The sequence below is a fragment of the Phyllobates terribilis genome, unplaced genomic scaffold (genome assembly GCF_046119375.1).
Source record: "Phyllobates terribilis strain yellow unplaced genomic scaffold, ASM4611937v1 Scaffold_5__5_contigs__length_657084704, whole genome shotgun sequence".
Taxonomy (NCBI): Eukaryota; Metazoa; Chordata; class Amphibia; order Anura; family Dendrobatidae; genus Phyllobates; species Phyllobates terribilis.
The window spans coordinates 231,481,005-231,503,699 of NW_027362765.1; the positions used below are offsets into that span (position 1 = coordinate 231,481,005).

The 22,695-nt window shown below is 44.5% G+C and overlaps 1 protein-coding gene across 3 annotated transcripts in view; it reads left to right on the plus strand.

Moving 5' to 3' along the window:
* The first annotated feature begins 4,841 nt into the window (after nt 1-4,841).
* The window catches only part of SNX21 (sorting nexin family member 21), a 28,616-nt gene continuing 10,762 nt past the window's right edge, over nt 4,842-22,695 (plus strand). Inside the window, exon 1 of one of the 3 annotated variants that reach the window (XM_073683894.1) lies at nt 4,842-5,125. The gene's annotated coding sequence lies outside the window, so the exon portion shown is untranslated. Of the gene's footprint in view, nt 5,244-22,695 lie in introns of all 3 variants that reach the window. The other 2 variants (XM_073683895.1, XM_073683896.1) reach the window with 2 other exon arrangements.

Here is a 22,695-nt window from a genome sequence, read left to right on the forward strand (position 1 = left end):
GTTCCCTCAAAGGCCACTGACATCCACACAGGATCCAGGCTCTGCCTTCCAAGGACACTAGCATCCACTCACAGGATCCAGTCTCGGCTTTTCGGGCTGCCAGGCTTCACTCGGCCTCACTAGGCCTCACACGGTCGGTGTCCCACACACACGGGAACAGGCCTTACGCCTCTCTCACAGAACACACCTGTCTCCCGTCAAGCAGGGTTTATATATCCATCCCGTGCACACACACACACACAGGACCTTGCTGATGTCACAGTCATGTGATCAGACAGACATTCTGTGCGCGCAGGACCTGTGCTATGTCACAGTCATGTGACCAGTCACCTGAGGGGGAAGGTACATGGTCAGGTAAAACAGATTCTGGACCATTACCGTAATGCCAGCAAGTCGCTGCATTACATTAGGCATTGTATTTTGTATGATTTCAATATTCTAGGATAGTGATATTCATACATTATGTAGTGGTGTTATTTATGAATTATATGGTGGATTAGTTTGGCACTCTGATAGAAATATTTATGCTTTTTTTGGGGGTATTATTTAGGAGCTGTATGGTGGATTATTTTGTTACTGAATGATGTCAATATTCATGCATTATATGGCAGTGGATATTTTGGCGCTCTGATAGCGAAATTCATACATTTTATGGCAGTATTATTTAGGCACTGTATTGTGGATATTTTGGTATTCTATGATAGTGATACACATTACATGGCGGTATTATTTAGGCACTGTATTGTGGATATTTTTGTATTCTATGATAGTGATACACATTATATGGCGGTATTATTTAGGCACTGTATTGCGGATATTTTGGTATTCTATGATAGTGATACACATGTGGTGGCATTATTTAGGCATTTTATGGTGGACAGTTTGGTACTGTATGATAGTTATATTCATACATTTGGCAGTATTATCTAGGCATTCTACGATGGATTATTTTGGTATTCATAGTAATAATTGTACATTATATGGTAGTATTACTCAGGAATTGAGTGGTGGATATTTTGGTACTATATGATAGTGACATTATATGACGGTATTATTTAGGCATCATATGACAGTATTTGCACAGTTCTCTACCATCAGGCTGTGTGCCCACGATCCGGAGCCGCTGTGAGTTTGACAGTGTCAAACCCGCAGCGACCAGATGTTACAGCATAGTGGATGAGATTTGTAGAAATCCCATGTCCTCTATGCGTCTGAAGATCACCCGCGGAAACTGACATGCGGCGCATCTTTCCAGAATGTCAAATTCTCTTGCGGGTCCGCATGCAGGCTTTCCCCATAGGCCTAACCTCTGTGAGGAAAGTCCGCATGTGGGAGTAGTTCCCACTACTCCCTACGTAGGTATTGGCAAGTGACCAGTGAGCGTATGGCATCACACATTTGGATTCCAACGCATGGAATATGTGTACACGCCCCCCGTATGGTCACTATCAGCTTCACGATAGCCCAATTATTAATATTTGCTGCCACCACTGGCTGCATTTGAATTATAATACAGCCCTGGCTGGACACCTGCTTTCTGGTAGCGTATGGCTTCGGGGCAGGGAGTGATTACAGAACAAAAGAAACAGAACTATTACATTTTATATTTAATCTAAAAGGGAGGCAGTGTTTAGGGAAAATATACAAAGATTTTACAAAAGGGGACAATTACAATACATAAGCAGTTACACAATATAATAAGGATTAAAGCAGAAACTTATTCTATACAGCTCGCAGGGACGAATCAGCATAGGTGGAGGAGGGGCTCCCCGATTTGAGGGTTCCCGAACGCGATCTGTTGCTTATAGCATCTATACCCCCCTGGCAAAGAATATGGATCAATCTTCAGTTGGCTCTTTTATGCCTAAGGGGAGACCAGCCCACACACCCCTGTGGTGACATCATGTGGGCTCGGGCTCCACCCTTCATGTTTTTATTAAAATAACTAACTTCCGTGATAACTTATCCCTGGTTGCTCGCAGAAGCTTGCAAGCAACGCCATTTTTTCCGTTATGAATTTACCTTTCTGTAAAGACCACGCATGGTGTAGTTGTGATCTGCTATTTTGTTACTTATGCGCCACACCCTCCCGGAGGGGCTTACGGCTATGGAAACATAAGCATATTGCTCCTTGGCTGACCCTGCCACTAAAAATATCATAGTTTATAAGGCCGAAAAAAGACAAGCGTCCATCCAGTTCAGCCTATTTCTTGTGCACTGCAGCTATTCCGCAGCGTTGATCCAGGGGAAGGCCAAAAAAAACCATGCGGTATAGGCCAATTTACATCATTGAAGAAAAATTCACTTCCCGACACCAATCTGGCAGTCAGATTAAATCCCTGGATTAATTAACTAAGCATAAGATGTAATTTTATTGTTCTCAAGAAAGGCGTCCAGGCCTCTCTTGAACTCATTAAGTGAGTTGGACATCACCACTTCCTCTCCCAGAGAGTTCCAGAGTCTCACGGCTCTGACCGTAAAGAATCCCCTTCTATGCTGGTGCAGGAACCTCCTTTCCTCCAGACGCATAGTGTGCCCCCTCGTCTTTGTCACCATCCTTGGTATAAACAGGTCATGGGAGAGATCTCTGTACTGCCCCCTGATGTATTTATACATGTTTATGAGGTCTCCCCTAAGCCTTCTCTTTTCCAACGTAAATAGGCCTAATTTTGACAACCTCTCTGGGTATTCTAGTCCCTCCATTCCCTTTATTACCTTAGTCGCCCTCCTTTGTACCCTCTCTAGCTCCAATATGTCTTTCCTGAGCACCGGAGCCCAGAACTGTGCACAATATTCTAAGTGCGGCCTTACCAGCGCTTTATACAGAGGAAGAACAATGTTCTCATCATATGCCCCTATTCCTCTTCTGATGCATGCCATGACTCTATTTGCCTTCGCAGCTGCTGCCTGACACTGGGCACTCCAATTTAATTTGCTATTAACCAAGACGCCCAGGTCCTTCTCCATGTCAGATTTCCCCAACGGTTTCCCATTTAATATGTATGGGTGACTGCTGTTTTTCTTTCCCATGTGCATGACCTTACATTTATCGGCATTGAACCCCATTTGCCATTTTTTGGCCCAACTCCCCAATTTATCTAAATCCTCCTGTAGCTGTGCCCTATCCTCATCTGTATTAACTACTTTACAAAGTTTAGTATCATCTGCAAATATTGCTATTCTACTATGCAACCCTTCCACTAGATCATTAATAAATATATTAAATATAGGGCCCAAGACAGACCCTTGAGGCACCCCGCTAGTAACCCTGACACACCCTGAGCTTACTCCATTGATAACCACCCTCTGCTTTCTATCACTCAGCCAGCTATTTACTCACTTGCACACATTATCCCCCAGACCAAGCATTCTCATTTTATATACCAACCTTTTGTGTGGCACGGTATCAAACGCTTTGGGGAAGTCAAGGTATACAACATCCACTGACTCTCCCCGGTCCAGCTGTGAGCTCACCTCCTCGTAGAAGGCCATCAGGTTTGTTTGGCAGGAGCGACCCCTCATGAATCCATGTTGATATGGAGTTAGACAGTTATTATCATTAAGATATTCTACAATAGCATCTCTAAGAAATCCTTCAAACAATTTACCCACAACAGACGTTAAGCTGACTGGTCTGTAGTTCCCAGGGTCACTTTTAGACCCCTTTTTGAATATTGGTACCACATTTGCTTGGCGCCAGTCTAGTGGGACAGTCCCTGTCCATAAAGAGTGCTTGAATATATCGATCCAGTTATTATCGGAATTATGGAATTTACAATATTCCATATTCCGTATCTGTGCCAGCCTGACTATAGATGTCCTTTTGAAGCTCGGGAGTATATTTTCCTCATCTCACTGTAAATTATCACAAGCCCGTGTCTAATCATCCCCTGCTTCTGCAAGGGAGAAGGACCCTCACATTTTAATTAGGTTGTAGCACTTCTTGGATGGCATTTGTTTACAGGGCACTTCTCAGGCATGTGTTAAATGCATACAGACAGAGCTCTCAGCTCTCTTCTTGTGACAAATGGTGGATAAGGGAGGGGTGAAGATGGGCTTGGGAGAAAGACTTCTTAAAATCTATGACAGGGGGAGAAAGAATATTTTCAATATTTCTCAATATTTCCCAAACAGGCCCCAATATCAATTTTTTTCTGGGGTCCCCCATGTAATCTAGTCAGTAAAGGCTAAGCAAACAGCTGTGGGCAGTTATTAATAGCCAGGGAACAATTTTGGCTAATGGCCCCTTCCCGGCTACCAATATATATGGGAGTCCATGCCATTTTTTTTTTTTTTAATTTTTAGGATCTGTGCTTATGATCCGGATGTAGCAGCGCTTTGGATGCAGCATATTTTTGCTGCGTCCAAAACATTGCATTCTATTGAACGCAGGTAAATCCTCATGTGTTTACTGAACCATGCTGATTTACCGCATTCAATACATTCTAGTGGTCTAATTTCTGTTGCGGAGGCTAGCGAGTCCGGTCCTGAAAGCCGCGCCGCATGTCAGTGTCCACGGGTGATCCGCAGCCTCAGATGAAATCCCATCCACTATGCTCTAACCTCTGGCCAATGCAAATTGTCCAATCTGCAGCCATTCCTGACAGTGTGCACATACCCTTACACTTAGCCACAGTAATACCCATTTTTGGCTGCTGTGCCACTTTTGCTTTAGGGTAGACCTTTCGCCTCCTAGGTGTTACCTAGGCTACCAGTACATGCAGTATCATGCGATGACAAATAGGAGTGCTGACCACACCGAGCAGCAGAACAGGTAGTACTAGTCAGGCTGAGCGCTGGGGTAAAGCACCAATTACTCACAGTGCATTGCATAAGTGATACTACAGTAATTACGGTAACTGTGGATGTAGCCTGACATTGCACAATGCCCTATGGGAGCGTTCCATCACACCGAGGAGGAGGGGTGCACACTGCGCTCAGACACTGCACCCCCGCCTGCCCAACAGTCTCGCCTTCCAGCACTCCAACAGTCCGAGGTTATATTTAGAAAACTTCAGGGCGAGTGGTCACCGGAAGCGGAAGTGCTGGAGAGACCCCTATATTCCCAGGGGAACGGAAGTGTGAGGACTGTATACAGGGCTCCCCGTCTGTAAGAGGGTGGCAGGTAGGTGGCGCTGTGATGCGGGGATTAGTGCGGTGCTGAGGGGGCAGCATCTTAAAGGGACACGTTGTGGTTTCTGCTTCCAGAGTAGTCGGCTGTGATTGGACTGTAAGTCGTCAGTGTGAGTAATGGGTTTCGCCTGGTAGTGGCTCATGCTTGTGTGCATCCTGGGATTAGTGCTGTGCAGGTAGCAGGAGTGTGGGGGAGGCTGCTCACTGCTACTACAACCCCTGCCCTCTCACCTCCCGGTAAGTGCTCCATCTGTGTGTCCTCTGGATATTCCACTGCCTGAGATCTAAAGATACGACCCCTGTGCACCTATATCCGTGACCTGCACCACCGTATCGGGGTACGTGTCATTCTTATTAACTTTCTGAGGGGAAAGAGAAAAAGCACAAGTTGCGCCATTATTGCGTCTTGCACCGCACACTGTTGTTTGTGTCTTACCTCTTATATGGATGTGGCCGTCGTCATTTTGGCGATACCCTAATACACAGTTTGTTTTGCTAATTTTTCACATTAAGAATGAGTAATTTTTCTGTTTTGTGTGGTCGGAGATGTGTGGCGCCCTGACTGTTGTGGGCCATGCGGGGGTTTAGACACTTGGTGCCCAACGTTCCCTCTGCAGGTTACGAGCCACCATCATTATATTATATGGACTCTTAACGATGCGATGATACAATTTAGATGTGTTTTTTTTTGTTTTCCACATTAAAGCACCCCACTGACAGGCGCACTATTAGACCCGTAGTTGTAGAGTACCCCATCATTGCCGTTCTGAGGTTTGGTAAAGCTGGGTGATGGCTCCAATGGCTGCTATGACACTGGCTACTTATTAGCTTTTCCAGAAAGAGGATCTAAGCGTGAAACATTAAGACAAAACGTGACTCAAGGGGAACTTGGAGGTTTCAGATGACTTTATATCCTATAATGTTTAATCTTTGAATCATTTGAAAATGGCTTTAGCTCTATTTCTTCTATGATTGTATCCCAAGTCACCTCCAGACCTGCTGGCACTACAGACCACCAGCCCCCAGTGCTGCATCTGGGTCCTGAGAAGGATGTGCCGCTGGTACAGCAGAGGGCAGGGTCAGACTTGGCAGCTCCTGCCCCGAGCCTGTTATTTAACCCTTCTAAGACCATGGCGCTTATCAGAGCACATGATGATCTTTATATCGGTGAACTTGCCACTGTTTCCTATCAGTAATGTGAATTATTTTTTATACAATGCGCATGCCCCTCTTATAAAACACATATACATTAAACATATTATATTACACAAGCTTCAGCCAAATCTGCCGTTTTTTGCTGGGACTGTCCATATCATTTCTACAGTGATCTCGCATTTCTATATGCAACATTTATTATTTTTTTGTTCTCCTTAATGATAAGCCACCTCTACAACTGTCTGACAGCGGCTAATTCCTCCCTATTGAGGAAAATGGAAAGGCACTCTTTCCTGAGCCTATCGTGCATCTGTGGTGGTGCATAAATAGCAGGGCGCTCCTGCGCTCGTCCACCGTGCGGATGGCCACACAGAACGAGTCACGCAATTTGCAGACATCACTGGCCCTAGTTTTACAACCACTATCTGAACTAAGCGTTTGGGGGTTAGAGGGATAGATGTTGGTTAAATGAGCCCTCGCTGACAGCTATGTAAGGTGTATGGGCTCCTTATTGCACTTGGTGGCAGGTATGGAGTATCACAAAACTGGACCCTCTTAGTTCTGATGATTGATTCATACTGTGCAGTCCCTTCTGCAATCTTTGATCTCATGAAGATGAAACCTTTGCAAGTTAAAGGGTATTCCCATCTCAGACATTCATGGCGTGTCCTTAGGATGCGTTACAAACATAGATGAGCATTTCCTTGTCCTGGTCCGGCATCCAGTCTGGTTCTCCATGGCTTTCATGTCTCTGCCCATTCTGGGCACCTCTAGTGCTTGGTAGACCCTAGGACATTAACACTTACAAGGCCCCGCAATGTCAGAGGCAAACAGTATGCCAAGCCTGAAGGAAGGTACTAGCATATTCACATTACAAGAGATGAAGTACTATGCTGCATCCATAGACGTGAATGAGCAGCTATGAAATACATTGACTGAGAGCCCCTCTATGACCCTCAGTGTACAGGCTCTTTATTAACAGACGGTAGACAGAGTTGATCTTGGTTGCACAATCACGGAGAGCCCAGGAGGAGAGGCCCCTGCTCCATAACACTCTGTGATGCACAGAAACTGATGACTTAGTCAGAAGCATTGTTAGTCCTCGGTCAGGTCAGGAGGAGTCTGTCACATTCCTGCTCCGTCTGCCAGATGTAAAAACACAAACAGTGAGAGAAACCACCAAAACTGCACTGAAAAGTAGTCTTCTCTGGGGGTGGACTTTTTATAAAAGATGCCTAGTATGCATAGAATATGGTGGAACGGAAAATCGGTCACAAAGTCTGGACAAAGGGGGTGTATGCTACTAGTAGTACTGTACCATTTAAAAAAAGGTTGTGCACCTCTGGCTTAGTCTGAGGGCTGCATTGTCATCTTTATCTACTTGCAATAAAAAGTCTTTGTGTTGTATTAACATGGCATTGGTACTCAAGGGTAGCTAAATAATGAAATTCTCATTTATACTCACTTTTATACTTGGTCATTATTTCCTAGCTGCCCCTGCTCAGGTCCTATTCTGTTTAGTGGTACGCAAACCGCTCGCACGCCGCACGCACGTTATGTAATTTAATCACCAGTGCACTGGACAGATGTTGGCAAAGTTATACACGTCAAGAATTACAAATATCACTTAAAGACGTTATCCACTACTCGGACAGCCCCTTCTCAATTGCCATACTCCCCCATGTAGATTAAACACAGCCTATACTCTCCTCCCGGTCCCGTTTTATGGAAGTCTGCACTCTTGGGGCTAGTGTGGTCATGTCATGCCACGTGAGCCCTGCAGCCAACCAGCGGCCACTTCACTTTCTTTGGACATAACTGGCATCGGGAGGTGGTCAGAGAGCAGCATCAGCTCTCATCTTCTAGATGTAAGTTTCATCCAAAGGAAGTAAGTGAAGCAGCCACTGAATGGCTGTTGTGTCATAACATCAGTGAATTATACAGCCATTCTGAAATTGATTTGCAATGTACGTGCACCAGGCTCATCGGGTCTATGAGATAAGTTTAGTAATTTATTCAGTGTGTATCATGAAATCTGGTGATAGATCCACTTTAACCCATGTGCAAGGATCTGATCTTTGCTGTATTCACAGGTTGCTGTTCGCAGTGTAGTCTGAGATTAGTGGCTGTAGTTTAGCCGTGTCAGAACTGTTGTCAGGAAAAGGCTCAGACAGCAACAAGTGGTTAACATATGTGAAGCTTAGAGTCCAGGTGAAAGATGTGTAGAACAAGTACCAGATTCAATGTGGTGATGTCACACTAACAGAACCCAGTGCTGATGTCAGCGGGATTTCCAACAGTTGTAGTTTACAGTCAGTTAAAAAATGTTAAAGAGCTGCCACCATCCTGACATGTCTGCTTTATTAAACTATGGTATTCCCCTAAGAATGAGCAATCCTGGAGCGGCTTTTCAAAGAAATCTGTTGTTCCCCGGTTATGCCTCTTGGAAATGTGTAACTCTTCCTCCCATGAGTATGGTGTGTCCCTGAACAGTCTGACAAGGTTAGCATTGATCGGGCCGAGTCAGACTGTGGAGACTGCCCCCAGCTGATAAAACCCCGTTGTCAATTTATTCTTGCATTTCCAGGACGTATGTCGGAGGATCCGTACAAAGGATGCTCCAGAATTTTTTAGGAGGATGCAGTGATTTACTAAAATGAATATATCAGGAGAGCAGACAAGTCCACTTTACATGATATCTTACACTTTCCGCTAGTTCTGACACTGCTCTGGAATCCATTGTCATCCTCGCGGCCATTACATCAGAGCCATGTGTGAATGTAGAGGAGCCGACTCGTACTCTTATACCAACATGCACATTTATCAGATTGAATGTACAGTGGCTGGCGAAAGTACTTTGCCCCCACCCTCTCTTGGCGATTTCTGTGTTTTACCACCTCACAACCTGGAATTTCACTCTTTTTTTTTTTTTTTTTTTTTTTTTAGGTTTTGCATCAGTTCATGTAAAGAACATAGCAAAACATTACCTAAGCTATTTGATCTCTGGTTAAAAAAGCACATAAGCTAATTGAGAATTTTAAAATATGCAGGGAATACCAAATTGTAACATACAGACATCATGCCATAACTATATGGAAACAAATTACATTTAGGTATATTGGAAAAAATGGCTGATAGTGAGAATAATTTACTTCATGCAGAGCTTCATATGGTAATAAGGTAAAGAAGTACAAGTGCGTATGTACCCCAAAGGTCTCTGCTATGTAGAGTTAGTTTTAAGCAGTCATATTGAGGTGTGTGTGTGTGTGTGTGTATATATGTGTATATATATATATATATATATATATATATATATATATATATATATATATATATATATATATATATATATATATATATATATATCTCCATATTGAGGTATATTTGTACTTGCATTGGTATCGTAAAATCAGCATGTGTCACCCCTATCATGGAGTTTCGCCACGCTTCTTCAAGGGGGCCCCCCATGTAAAGTGCATACATACAACTGTGGACATTTGGTTTTCTTTTTAATGTGAAGCTAACAACAAATAGGACATAACGGAAAACTTCAGTGTGCAAAACTATTCACTCCCCTAAAGTTAGTATTTTTAGAGCCTCCTTTTGCAGTAATTATAGCTGCAAATCCCTTTGGATAAGTCTCTATGAGCTTTCCACATCTTGCCACTGGGATTTTTGCCCATCCTCAAGGCAAAGCTGCTCCATCTCCTTCCAGTTAGATGGTTTCCTCTAGTGAACAGCAATCTTCAAGTCTGACCATTGATTCTCAATTGGATTAAGCTCTTGGCTTTGACTAGGCAACTCCAAAACATTTACACCTTTCCCCTTAAACCACTCAAGTGTTGCTTTGGGTCATTATCTTGTTGGGAGGTAAACCTCTGTCCCAGTCTCAAATTACTGTCAGACTGTAACAGGTTTTGCTCCTGAATATCCCTGCATTTCGCACCATTCATCTTCCCCTCGACTCGGACCATTTTCTCTGTTCCTGCTGCCAAAAAAACATCTCTGTAGCATGATGCTGCAACCACCATGTTTCACTGTGGGGATGGTGTTCTTGGGATGATGAGCTTTGTTTGTTTGGTGCCAGACATAGCGTTTACCTTGGTGGCCAAAAAGTAAAATTTTGGTCTCCTCTGACCACAGCACCTTCCTCCATATATTTGGGGAGATTCAAACACATGTCTTTTGGCAAACTCAAAATGAGCCTTTCAATTTTTGTGTAAGTAAAGGCTTTCTTTTGCCCACTCTTCCATAAAGGCCACCCTCTATGGAGTGTATGGCTTATTGTGGTCTTATGGACCTACTCCAGTCCTGATAACCCAGCCCAGACTTGTACTTCTCAAAAACTTTGTCCCTGACTTGTTTGGAGATCTCTTTAGTCTTCAAGGTGTTATTTGGTTAGTGGTGCCTCTTGTTTAATGGTGTTGCAGCCTGTGTGGCCTTTTAGAAAATATGTGTATACTGATGGACCATGTGACACTTAGATTGCACAAAGGTGGACTTCCTTTCACTAAGAATGTAACTTATGAAGGTAATTGCTTGTACCTGATTTTTTTTTAGGGGCTTCATTGCAAAAGGGATGACTGTATGCACATGCCAATTTAATTGATGTCTATATTTGTCACTTCATCAACTTAACACTATTTAGTGCTGATGCATCCCACACAAATCTGATTACAAAAGGGGGTGAATACTTTGCAAACCACTCTAGCTGTGCCCTAAAACCCATTGTACAGCCTGCTGGAAATGATGACTTATAAATCAAATTATTTTTATTGATGCATGTAATAAGACATGTTCTGTTTAACCCCTTAACGACCGCTGTAACGCATTTTTACGGCGGTCATTAAGGGTACTAATGCCTCAGCGCCATGAAAATGCGTCGCTGACGCAGAAGTGTATAGCGCTGCCCGGCGGCGACTCCTGCGGGTTTCAGCTGTATATGACAGTATCAGCCCCGGCCGGTTTTGAATCCGATCGGGGCCGATTAACCCCTTAAATACCATTGTCAGTCTTGACAAAGTGTCTCCGTCTGCCTCTTTGTAGTGGGTGGTTCCGTTTGGGTTTTCACCTGAATCTCATTTTTTGTGGGATTTAAACGGAAACTTCGATGTAAGTGCTCAACGTAGACTGTCGATCCAGTCTTATTCTGGAAGCAATCGCAAATTATGTACCCCAAAATGTTACCAATAAAACCCCTAATTTATCCCACACAAAACCAGCTGCCTCTCAGGTCCATCATCTGTCACTAGAACTATAGGGGGTCCCACATTACTGGTAAAACAAAGACTCTGGAAAAGCGATATGGCTCCTGTCCCTTCAAATAAAATCCAGTCAATTCTGCGCTCCCACTCCTTCCTTTCCAAGCTTTGCCGTGCGCCCAAACAATAGTTTTCCCCTACATATGGGGTATGTCCGTACTCGGGAGCAATTGCACAACAAATTTTGGGGTCCATTTTCTCCTGTTACCCTTGAGAAAATAAAAAAAATTGGGGCTAAAAGTACATTTTTGTGGAAAAAAAATTAGATTTCTTAATTTCACCACTCTACGTTATAAACTTCTGTGAAGCACCTGGTGGTTCAAGGTGCTCACCACACATCTAGATAAGTTCCCTGGGGGGTCTAGACTCCAAAATGGGGTCACTTGTGGGGGGTTTCAACTGTTTAGGCACATCAGGGGCTTCCCAAATGCGACATGGCTTCCGCTAATTATTCAAGCAAATTTTACATTCAAAAAGTGAAATGGCGCTCCTTCCCTTCCAAACCCTGCCGAAGGAATTGCACAACAAATGGTATGGGGCAATTTCTCCTCTTACCCTTATGAAAATGCAAAATTGGGGGCAGAAAAACATTTTTGTGGGAAAAATGTAAAAATTTTATTTTTATGGCTCAATGTTATAAACTTCTGTGAAGCACTTGGGGGTTCAAGATGCTCACCACACATTTAGATAAGTTCCCTGAGGGATCTAATTTCCAAAATGCGATCACTTGTGGGTGTTTCCACTGTTTAGGCACATTAGGGGCTCCCCAAACGGGACATGGTGTCCACTAATTTTTCAAGCAAATTTTACATTCAAAATGTCAAATGGCGCTCCTTCCCTTCGAACCCTGCCGTACGCCCAAACAGTGGTTTTCCCCCATATATGGGGTATCGGCGTGCCCAGGAGAAATTGCACACATTTTGTGTTCCATTTTCTCTTGTTATCCTTGTGAAAATAAAAAAATTGCGTCTGAAGTAACATTTTGTTTAAAAAAAAAAAGTTAATTTTTTCCTTCCACGTTACTTCAGTTCCTGTGAAGTATGTGAAGGGTTAATAAATAAACTTCTTTGTTTTGAGCACCTTGAGGGGTGCAGTTTTTAGAATGGTGTCACTTTGGGGTATTTTCTGTCATATAGAACCCTCAAAGTCACTTCAAATGTGATGTAGACCCTAAAAAAAATAAATAAATAAAAATATGGTTTTGTAAATTATGTTGAAAAAATGAAAAATCACTGGTCAACGTTTAACCCTTAACTTCGTAACAAGAAAATCCAAAATTGTGCTGATGTAAAGTAGACATGTGGGAAATGTTATTTATTAACTATTTTGTGTGACATATCTCTCTGATTTAAGGGCATGAAAATTCAAAGTTTGAAAATTGCTAAATTTTCGCCAAATTTCCATTTTTTTTTTTTCACAAGTCATATCAAAGGAATTTTCACTATCATGGAGTCACGAAAAAACAATCTCAGAATCAGTAGGATCCGTTGAAGTATTTGAGTTATTACCTCAAAGTGACACTGGTCAAAATTGTAAAATTTGACATGGTACGTAATAGTACGTACCATGTCATAACCCTCGGTTCAGCGCGGGCTCCGGCGGTGAGCCCGCACTAAACCGGGCACATGTCAGCTGATTCTTACAGCTGACATGTGCCTGCAACAGCCGCGGGTGGAATCGCGATCCACCCGCAGCTGTTAACTAGTTAAATGCTGCTGTCAATCTGCTCATCGCCTGTATGTAGCAGAGCCGATCAGGCAAGTGCTGCATCTAGTCTCCCATGGACACTATTGAAGCAAGCAAAAAGTAAAAAAAATATATAAGTTTAAATCACCCCCCTTTCACCCCATTTAAAATAAAACAATAAAAAAACAAATACACATATTTGCTATTGCCGCGTTCAGAATCGCCCGATCTATCAAGATAAAAAAATAATTAATCCAACCGGTAAACGGCGTAAGGAGAAAAAAATTCTAAATGCCAGAATTACATTATTTTTTTTTTGTCGCCGCAACATTGCAATAGCGGGCGATCAAAAGATCGTATCTACCTCAAAATGGTGTCAGCACGGCGCACAAAAAATAAGCCCACACCCCGCCCCAGATCCTGAAAAATGGAGATGCTACAGGTCTCGGAAAATGGCACCATTTTTTTTTTTTTTTACCAAACTTTTGAATTTTTTTTCCACCACTTAATTTAAAAAGAACCTATACATGTTTGGCATCTACGAACTCGTAATAACCTGGGGAATAATAATGGCAGGTCAGTTTTAGCATTCAGTGAACGTGGTAAAAAAAGCAAACCAAAACAACTGTGGCATTGCACTTTTTTTTGCAGTTTCACCGCACTTGGATTTTTTTCCAGTCTTCCAGTACACAATATGATAAAACCAGTGATGTCGTTCAAAAGTACAACTTGTTCCGCAAAAAATAAGCCCTCACATGGCCATATTGACCTAAAAATAAATAAGTTATGGCTCATGGAACAAAGAAAGCAAAAAACTAAAATTCAAAAACGGAAAATGCTCCGGTCATGAAAGGGTTAAGGACATAATTGTCTCTGTCCTTAAGGGGTTAATGATCCCTTGCTGTTGTGTATTCTACTTGAGTGTTAGTCCCACTATGTACATTTTCATTATAGTAATTTCACAGGTGCATGGAGCAGCAGTGGCTGGCGCAGAGCGGCGCTACACAGCTATGCCCTTTCTGCAATTGTCACCCCATTGCAGATGGCTTGTTATGGCAGCTGGGAGCCTAATAAAGCCCCCCATGGCTGCCATCGTGGGACACCTAGGCCATGTCGGGGTAAAATTAGGCTGTCTGTGTGTTTTAAACTGACAGAATAATACTTTGGCACAGAAGTACCCTATATGATCTATCGACCTCACAGTACCCCGTGTGGGATTGAAAAGGTAACACCCAAAACCCCCCCACCCACCCCCTAAAAAAGTGCACTTTAAAATTTGCTTCATGAAAAAATCCATTAGTTTTGCCATGTTTGCAACAACCCAAGCAATAAATTGATCATGATGTTCATCTACTTGGTGAACCCTATAACCCCTTCACGCCGGGGCCAATTTCCATTTTTGCGTTTTCGTTTTTTCCTTTTCTTCCCAGAGCCATAACTCTTATTTCTCCAATAACTCCACGACAGCACCAAACGACCGCACCAAAGGAGGATGTCACCCCACCCTAATAGGGACAGGAAACACAAAGAGGTTTAATAGCCCCTCCCACATCCTCCCTCCAGTGTTTTTCCTGTCCCTATTGGGATGAAGAGGTCATCCAGGGTGCTCTGTGCCGGCGGCAGACACCTGACATACCTGTTTAAGCCGGGCAGCTGGGACCGGGCAGTTTTCTCCCCCTTCCCTGATGCTGCTCCCGTCTCCTCTGGACTCGGGACTTCTGTCCCCACCGTGTCCGCGCCTACGGGTAAGGTCCGGTGGGTGCCGGGCTGGAGGCCTCCTCGAGCTCTCCAGCCCTGCTCCTCTCCCCCCTCTAAGCGGCCTCCGGCGGTCTCCGTAGCGGAGCGCCACGTGTGGAATCCCGGAAGTGACACGGACCGCCGGGAGACGTCACTTCCGGTATGCGTTCCACCCTGGAACGCAAAAATCAGGAAGCGGCCGGAAAGTTGCGTGGGACACTGGAAATGGGTCCCTGACGTCACTTCCGGTCTGTACAAAAAAAAAAAGAGGTGAATAACCCCGCAGGTGATCGCTGGTGTTCCTGCTTCACCAAATTGGACCCAGGGGGAGGAGCTACACCACCCCCCTCCCCAGGGAAGGGGAGGAGCGCTGAGTCCAGTCGCCTATATAACAGCCCTGGACTGAAGACAGCTAAGGTAGGACCTAATCCATTTGTTTGCTACATTGGATGTCAGAAGTCTATCTTTGCCATGTCTGCGGAGCCCAGCGCGATTCCAGTCCCAGTAAGTCTGGCACTGGGGGTCCTTTCCTAGGTGCAGGTTAGAATTAATATTTAATTACCCTTCTCCCTCTTTTTTAGGGGGACAAGGATCCTGCACCAGGAAATAAATCTAGCCGGAAGTGTGCGATATGTTCAAAAAAACTGTCTTCTTCCAGCAAAAAATATTTATGCCAGAAATGCACAGAAAAGATTATGAGGGAAGAGCAGCCGTCCCTTATGGACGAAATCAAAGGGATAGTCCGGCAGGAGATTCAATCTTCATTGGCCTCCTTTTCCCGATCCACTTCTGATTCGCCTCCAAAGGCAAAAAAGAGGAAAATTTCCCTGGAAGAAAGAGGAGACTCGGACTCCCAGGATGAGACATTCCTTCCAGAAGACCCTACAGAGGAAGGTGAACTTAGTTCTGCAGAGGAAGGTCCGGAAAATAAAAAATATTATTTTTCAATGGAATTTATGGAAGACCTCCTCTCAGCAGTAAGAAGAACGATGGAAGTGGAAGAAGTGAAGCCCACTAGATCAGTCCAGGAAGAGATGTTCGGTGGTCTCCGTTCAAAGAAAAGGATGGTGTTCCCGATACAATCTGATCTAATCCTGTACGAATGGGGAAACCCTGAAAGACGGCTGAATACACCAGCAGAAATGAAAAATAGGTTTCCCGTAGATGAAGAAACCGCAAAATGTTGGACCGAGATATCTAAGGTCGACATTCAAGTGGCAAGAGTAGCTATAAAAACAGTATTGCCATTCGAAGATTCCTCCCAACTAAAAGATCCTCTGGACCGTACGATGGACAGCCTTCTCAAGAAATCCTGGGAGACATCAGCAGTCCTTATGAACACAAATGTAGTTTCCACATGCGTTGCACGGTCCATGTCAAGATGGCTCAACCAGCTTGAAGAACACCTGGCTATGGGCACATCCAGAGAGGAGATACAAGCTTCCCTACCTTTACTGCAGAAAGTCACAGACTTCCTGGCGGATGCTTCAGCAGAGTCCGTGAGGGTAACCGCCAGGGCAGCAGCCCTGTCAAACTCCACAAGGCGAGCACTATGGCTGAAATCGTGGAGCGGTGATGTGGCCTCTAAAATTAAAACTTTGTTCTATTCCCTTCAAGGGAGAATATATGTTTGGCCAGGCCCTTGACGACCTTCTGGAAAAGGCGGCTGACAAAAAGAAATCCTTGCCTGAACCCAGACACTATATAAGAAGACCCCCTTTCGCCCCCCTCGGGAACAGAATCCCCAATACAGGGGGGAGGGCAAATCCGGTCGATGGAGCTACCCCAAAGGGGGTAAAGATAGGAATATTTTTTCCCCAAAAGGACAACGACAACAGAAGCGGTGACGCCAGTGCAGTGGGGGGACGAATCATGAAATACTTTCCCCAATGGCAAAAGATCTGCTCCAGTCAATGGGTCTTAAATGTAATTCAAGAAGGGGTAAAGATCGAATTCTCCTCATATCCTCCCAAAAGAGTAAGGATAACTCATCTAACATCTCCAAGATTAAAAACCGTTCTGATGTCCGGCCTAAAAGACCTACTATCCTTGGGGGCTATTTCACCAGTTCCAAAAACGGAAAGATACACAGGCCACTATTCACGCCTGTTTTTGATAAAGAAACCAAACGGCACATACAGAATAATAATAAATCTGAAACCCTTAAACCAGTACATTGTCTACCGAAGATTCAAGATGGAGTCCATCAAATCAGCAGTTCCCTTAATAGGGCAGGGGTATATGATGGCAACCATAGACTTACAGGACGCATACTATCACGTCCCTATACATCCAACATACCGAAAATTTCTAAGGTTTGCAGTGGTTCAAGAGGATCAGACGTTACACTTCCAATTCAACTTATTGCTGTTCGGGATATCTTCAGCACCAAGAATATTCACCAAAATTATGTCAGAAGTAGTGGCTTCAATCAGGAAAGAGAAAATCTACATCATTCCCTACCTCGACGACTTCTTACTAGTAAGTCCCTCGGTAGAATCACTCCAGAAAGGTCTGCAAAGAACAATCCAGATCCTGACCACCCTAGAGTGGTTGATAAATCATCAAAAGTCAGACCTGGTCCCTGCCTCAGAAAAAACGTTCCTGGGGGTTCTACTAGATTCCGCCAGACAAACCTCCTTCCTACCAAAGGACAAACAGATACTCTTGAGGTCCAAGATATCGAATCTAAAGACCCTGAACAGAGTGTCCCTAAGGTCTGCCATGTCAACCCTCGGCTCCATGACAGCCTGCATTCAATCTGTAGCCTGGGCTCAGGCTCACACCAGAGTTTTGCAGACTCGCATTCTTGCGCAGTGGGTCGGATCCCCAAACTCACTAGACAGGAAGATCAGGATCCCTCATTATGTGAAAACATCCCTATCATGGTGACTCAACCCAAGGAACCTAAGAATAGGGGTTCCATGGTCTCAGTTCCCTCTGGTAACAGTCACGGTAGATGTCAGCAAAACAGGATGGGGAGCCGTTGTTGCTCAAACCCCCTTCCAGGGGGTCTGGACAAAAGAGACCAGCAAGAAATCCTCCAACTTCCGCGAATTAAAGGCAGTGGAGGAAGCACTCAAGATATCGGCTCCAATCATTACGGGCAAACACGTAAAAGTCTACTCAGACAACATGACTACCGTAGCTCATCTATCTCATCAAGGGATCACAAGGTGCGAGAATCTAAAGAGTATCTCGGCAAGAATATTCTTCTGGGCAGAAGGACATCTTCGTTCCTTATCAGGGTTGCACATAAAAGGCTCAGACAACACCCAAGCCGACTTTCTGAGCCGAAGGAATATCCATCCGGGAGAATGGGAGCTGGACTCAGACATTTTCCACATGCTGACCAAACGATGGGGTCGTCTGGAGGTGGACCTCTTTGCAAGACGCCAGAACACCAAGGCAGAAAAATACTTCTCCCTAGATCCAGACGACGCATGCCTGGGGATAGATGCATTCGCTCACCCATGGCGTTTCCATCTGGCTTACGCCTTTCCCCCAATTCCATTGCTACCCAGAACCTTACAGAAAGTAAGGACCGAGGAGGTCAAGATAATCTTGATAGCCCCGCGTTGGCCCAAAAGAAGTTGGTTATGTGCACTAAACAATTTAAGCATAGAGGGACCCCTCATTCTACCAGCAATCAGAAACCTTCTCCATCAGGGTGCAATACTCCATCCAGACCCAGAGAACCTCCATCTAGCCTGGCTTCTGAATTCACAATCCTGAAGGCTAGAGGGCTCTCAGACCGAGTAATTCATACCCTACAAAAAAGTAGGAAACAAATCACAAACTCCATATACAGCAAGATATGGAAGACCTTCCTAGCATGGTATAAACCAAATGTACCAGATCTTGGATTTTCTACAAGAAGGGCTGGAGAAGCGTCTTAGACCCAGCACCCTCAAAGTTCAGATTGCTTCACTGAGTATCTACTTCGACCAGAGCCTTGCCGAACACCGATGGGTAAAAAGGTTCATGACAGCAGCTACTCGTCTGCGTCCCAGAATAATTAACCACGTTCCCTCCTGGGATCTTAATATTGTCCTTAAAGGTCTGACACTACCACCATTTGATCCTTTGGCCTCAATAGAGCTGGATAAATTAGCTTGGAAAACAACATTTCTAATAGCAATTACCACTGCCAGGAGAGTGGGAGAAATCCAAGCCTTCTCAGTAAATGATCCATATCTGAGAATCCTGGATGATAGGATTATTCTACAATTGGACCCATCTTTCTTACCAAAGGTAGTCTCAGACTTTCATAGGTCTCAGGAGATAATTCTGCCTTCCTTCTGTCAAGACCCAAAAAATAAAAGAGAAGAATACCATACTTTGGATGTAAGACGGGTTGTTCTTCACTACCTCCAGAGGACAGAGTCCTGGAGAAAAGATCAGAACCTCTTTATTCAGCCATTTGGTCAGAACAGGGGGAAAAAGGTCTCAAAAGTTACCATCGCTACTTGGATCAAGAAAGCAATCGTGGAATCATATCAGATCCAAAATCTCTCACCACCAGAGAAACTGAAAGCACACTCTACTAGAGCCATGTCCGTCTCCTGGGCAGAAAAGGCTAGCGCTTCCCTCGAGCAGATATGCAAAGCAGCTACATGGTCTTCGGTCCATACCTTCACCAAGCATTACAAACTAAACTTAATGTCCATTAAAGACTTGGCCTTTGGGCGGAAAGTGCTTCAGGCCATTGTCCCTCCCTAAACATGAGTCTTTGGTACTCCTCCTTTGGTGCTGTCGTGGGGTTATTGGAGAAAATAGAATTAGACTTACCGGTAATTCGATTTCTAATAACCACCACGACAGCACTGGTAATTCCCTCCCAGGCTTGGTTAGCCAATCATTTAATTTGAATAAATATAATTTGAAGCATCCATACTTGTGTGGTCCTTTTATAAAACACTGGAGGGAGGATGTGGGAGGGGCTATTTAACCTCTTTGTGTTTCCTGTCCCTATTAGGGTGGGGTGACATCCTCCTTTGGTGCTGTCGTGGTGGTTATTAGAAATCGAATTACCGGTAAGTCTAATTCTATTTTTTTCTGTCCACATAGACATATGAGGGCTTGTTTTTTGCAGGATGAGTTGTAATTTTGAATGACATCATTCATTTTACCACATAGTGTACTGGAAAACGGGAAAAAAATTCCAAGTGCAGTGAAATTGTGAAAAATAAAACCACAATTGTCATTTTTGTCTCATTTTTCGAGACCCATAACATTTTTTTATTTTTCGGCCGATGGAGCTGTGTGATGGCTTATTTTTTTGCTGGACAAGACTATGTTTTTATTAGTGCCATTTCGGGATAGATGTGACTGATCGCTTGTTACAGCATTTTTTGGGGAACTGCGTCAAAAACCCCTCAAAACTTAAAGAAGTTGTACACTACTTTATATTCCCCCTCCCCCTCCCCCCCCCCGGGGGCCCCTAAGACTTCTTGTAAATACCTTCTGTTGCGGATAATTCCTGTGAGCGGCGCTATCGGTGGCCGCTCACAGGCATCACGTGACCCTGCGCGGTGGATGCTGGGTGTGACGCGGGGGGGTAACCCCGCCCACAGCCTGGCATCCACCGTGGAATGCAGAAGACAGAGACCCCCGGCTGCTGCCAGCACTTGTGACGTCAGTGGATGTCAGCGCCGGCTGCAGCCGGGGGTCACGTGATGCCTGTGAGCGGCCAGTGATAGCGCCGCTCACAGGCAGTATCTGCAACACAAGGTATTTACAAAAATCCTTAGGGGCCCCAGTGGGATACATGGTGGGGGGGGGGTAATATAAAGTAGTGTACAACCCCTTTAATTTTGCTGGTGTTGAATTGTTTTCCTTTTACAGTGTTTGCCGATCGGGTTAATTGTTTTCATACATTGATCAGGCTTTTCTGATTGCGACGATACCAAATACGTGTATTTTAATTTTAACATCTTTATTTTCAATCAGTGGAAAGGAGGGTGATTTGAACTTTTAGGTTTTTTGTTTTTTGTTAGCCCCCTTAGAGACTTGGAAGATGCGATCGTCCGATCGCTTGTGCTACATGCAGCGATGCTGCATCATTACTGCATATAGCCAAAATCACAGTCTCCTTTGAAGCCCGGCCACAGGCAGGGTTTCAAAGGAGCTCCGTATTGACAGGGACTGGGGTTATTAACTGACCCCTGGCTGTCCTGACAACCCATCGGTGACCCGCGATCACGTCACGGGTGTGCTGATCGGCAGAGTTAATTGCCGGTGTCAGAGATTGACAGCGGTATTTCACAAATTAACACTCGCGGGCAGAGCAATGCTCCACCCGCAGTTGTTAGCAGCAGGTCCTGGCTGTAATACACAGCCAGGTATGAAGTGGGCTCGCTACGGAAGCCCGCTCCATACACCTACTTCCGACATACGTTGTATATATACGGCGGATGTTGTGAATGGGTTAAGCAAGAAAAAAAAACATGATTGAAAAATGGTACCAGTAAGTATGTCAACCTACTATCCCACTAAAAAACATCTCACACCTTTCTATAATTAGAAAAATATACATTATGGCTCTTAAATTATTTGTGTTTTTATCTTCATATTCTAATGTTTTTTGTGCAAAAGTAGTAAAATATAAAAAACTGTATACTGTATACCATATTTTTCGGACCATAAGACGCACCTAGGTTTTAGAGGAGGAAAATAGGAAAAAAAATATTTAAGCAAAAAATGTGGTCATGATGCCCTGTTATAGTGGAGGGAGTCTGCTGCTGACACTGGTATTGGGGTAATGTCCCCCAATTCTGTTAATATCCTCCATCCTAGTATGTATGGCCCCTCCTTCCTGGTATACGTGGCCCTCACCCCCATCCTGGTATGCTTGGCGCCCCTTGAGCCCCCATCCTGGTATGCTTGGCGCCCCTTGAGCCCCCATCCTGGTATGCTTGGCGCCCCTTGAGCCCCCATCCTGCTGCCCACAAAAAAAACAATCATACTCGCCTCCTCTCTCCTCCAGCGCTGTCCCGCTCTGCTGCTGACACTCACTGTGTGAGCCGCGCATGGCAGGGAGCGCATGGCGCCCCTGCCATGCTCCCTCACACAGTGTGAGAGCGCGCACTGTACCGCAGCGCGGCTCCTGCTGCCGCTCTGCGGTCAGTGTGCCGGCTATTAAAGACCATGGATATTCACTACAACCCATGGGAGTGGGTTGTAGTGAATATTCATGAGCTTTAACAGCGGTCACACAGACCGCAGACCTCAGCAGGAGCCGCGCTGCGGTACAGTGTGCCGGCTATTAAGGAAAATGAATATTCCCTGCTCTCAACGCCCATGGGCGTGAGGAGCAGGGAATATTCATTTTCTTTAGTAGCGAGCACAGCGCAGGCTGCAGCAGTCGGCTGCTGCCTCCTGCTCCCCCAGACCTCCTACCACGCAGAGCCACAGTATATACAGGGAGATAGTATTCGGACTATAAGACGCACCCCCCACTTTCCTCCAAAATTTTGGAGGAAGAAAGTGCGTCTTATAGTCCGAAAAATACGGTAAATTTGATATCACTAGAATCACTCATCTGCAAAATAAAGTTATTATTGGTATTTTGTTTTATTTATGAACCACTCCTACCCCCCTATACCTCCATCCAACCTCCAAAGAAAAAACCCTAATTAACATATGATATGTAACTCAGAATGTAGAAATTGAAAAATACAATTCATCCTGAACAGTCTTCTACTAATATGGTTTAGTAAGG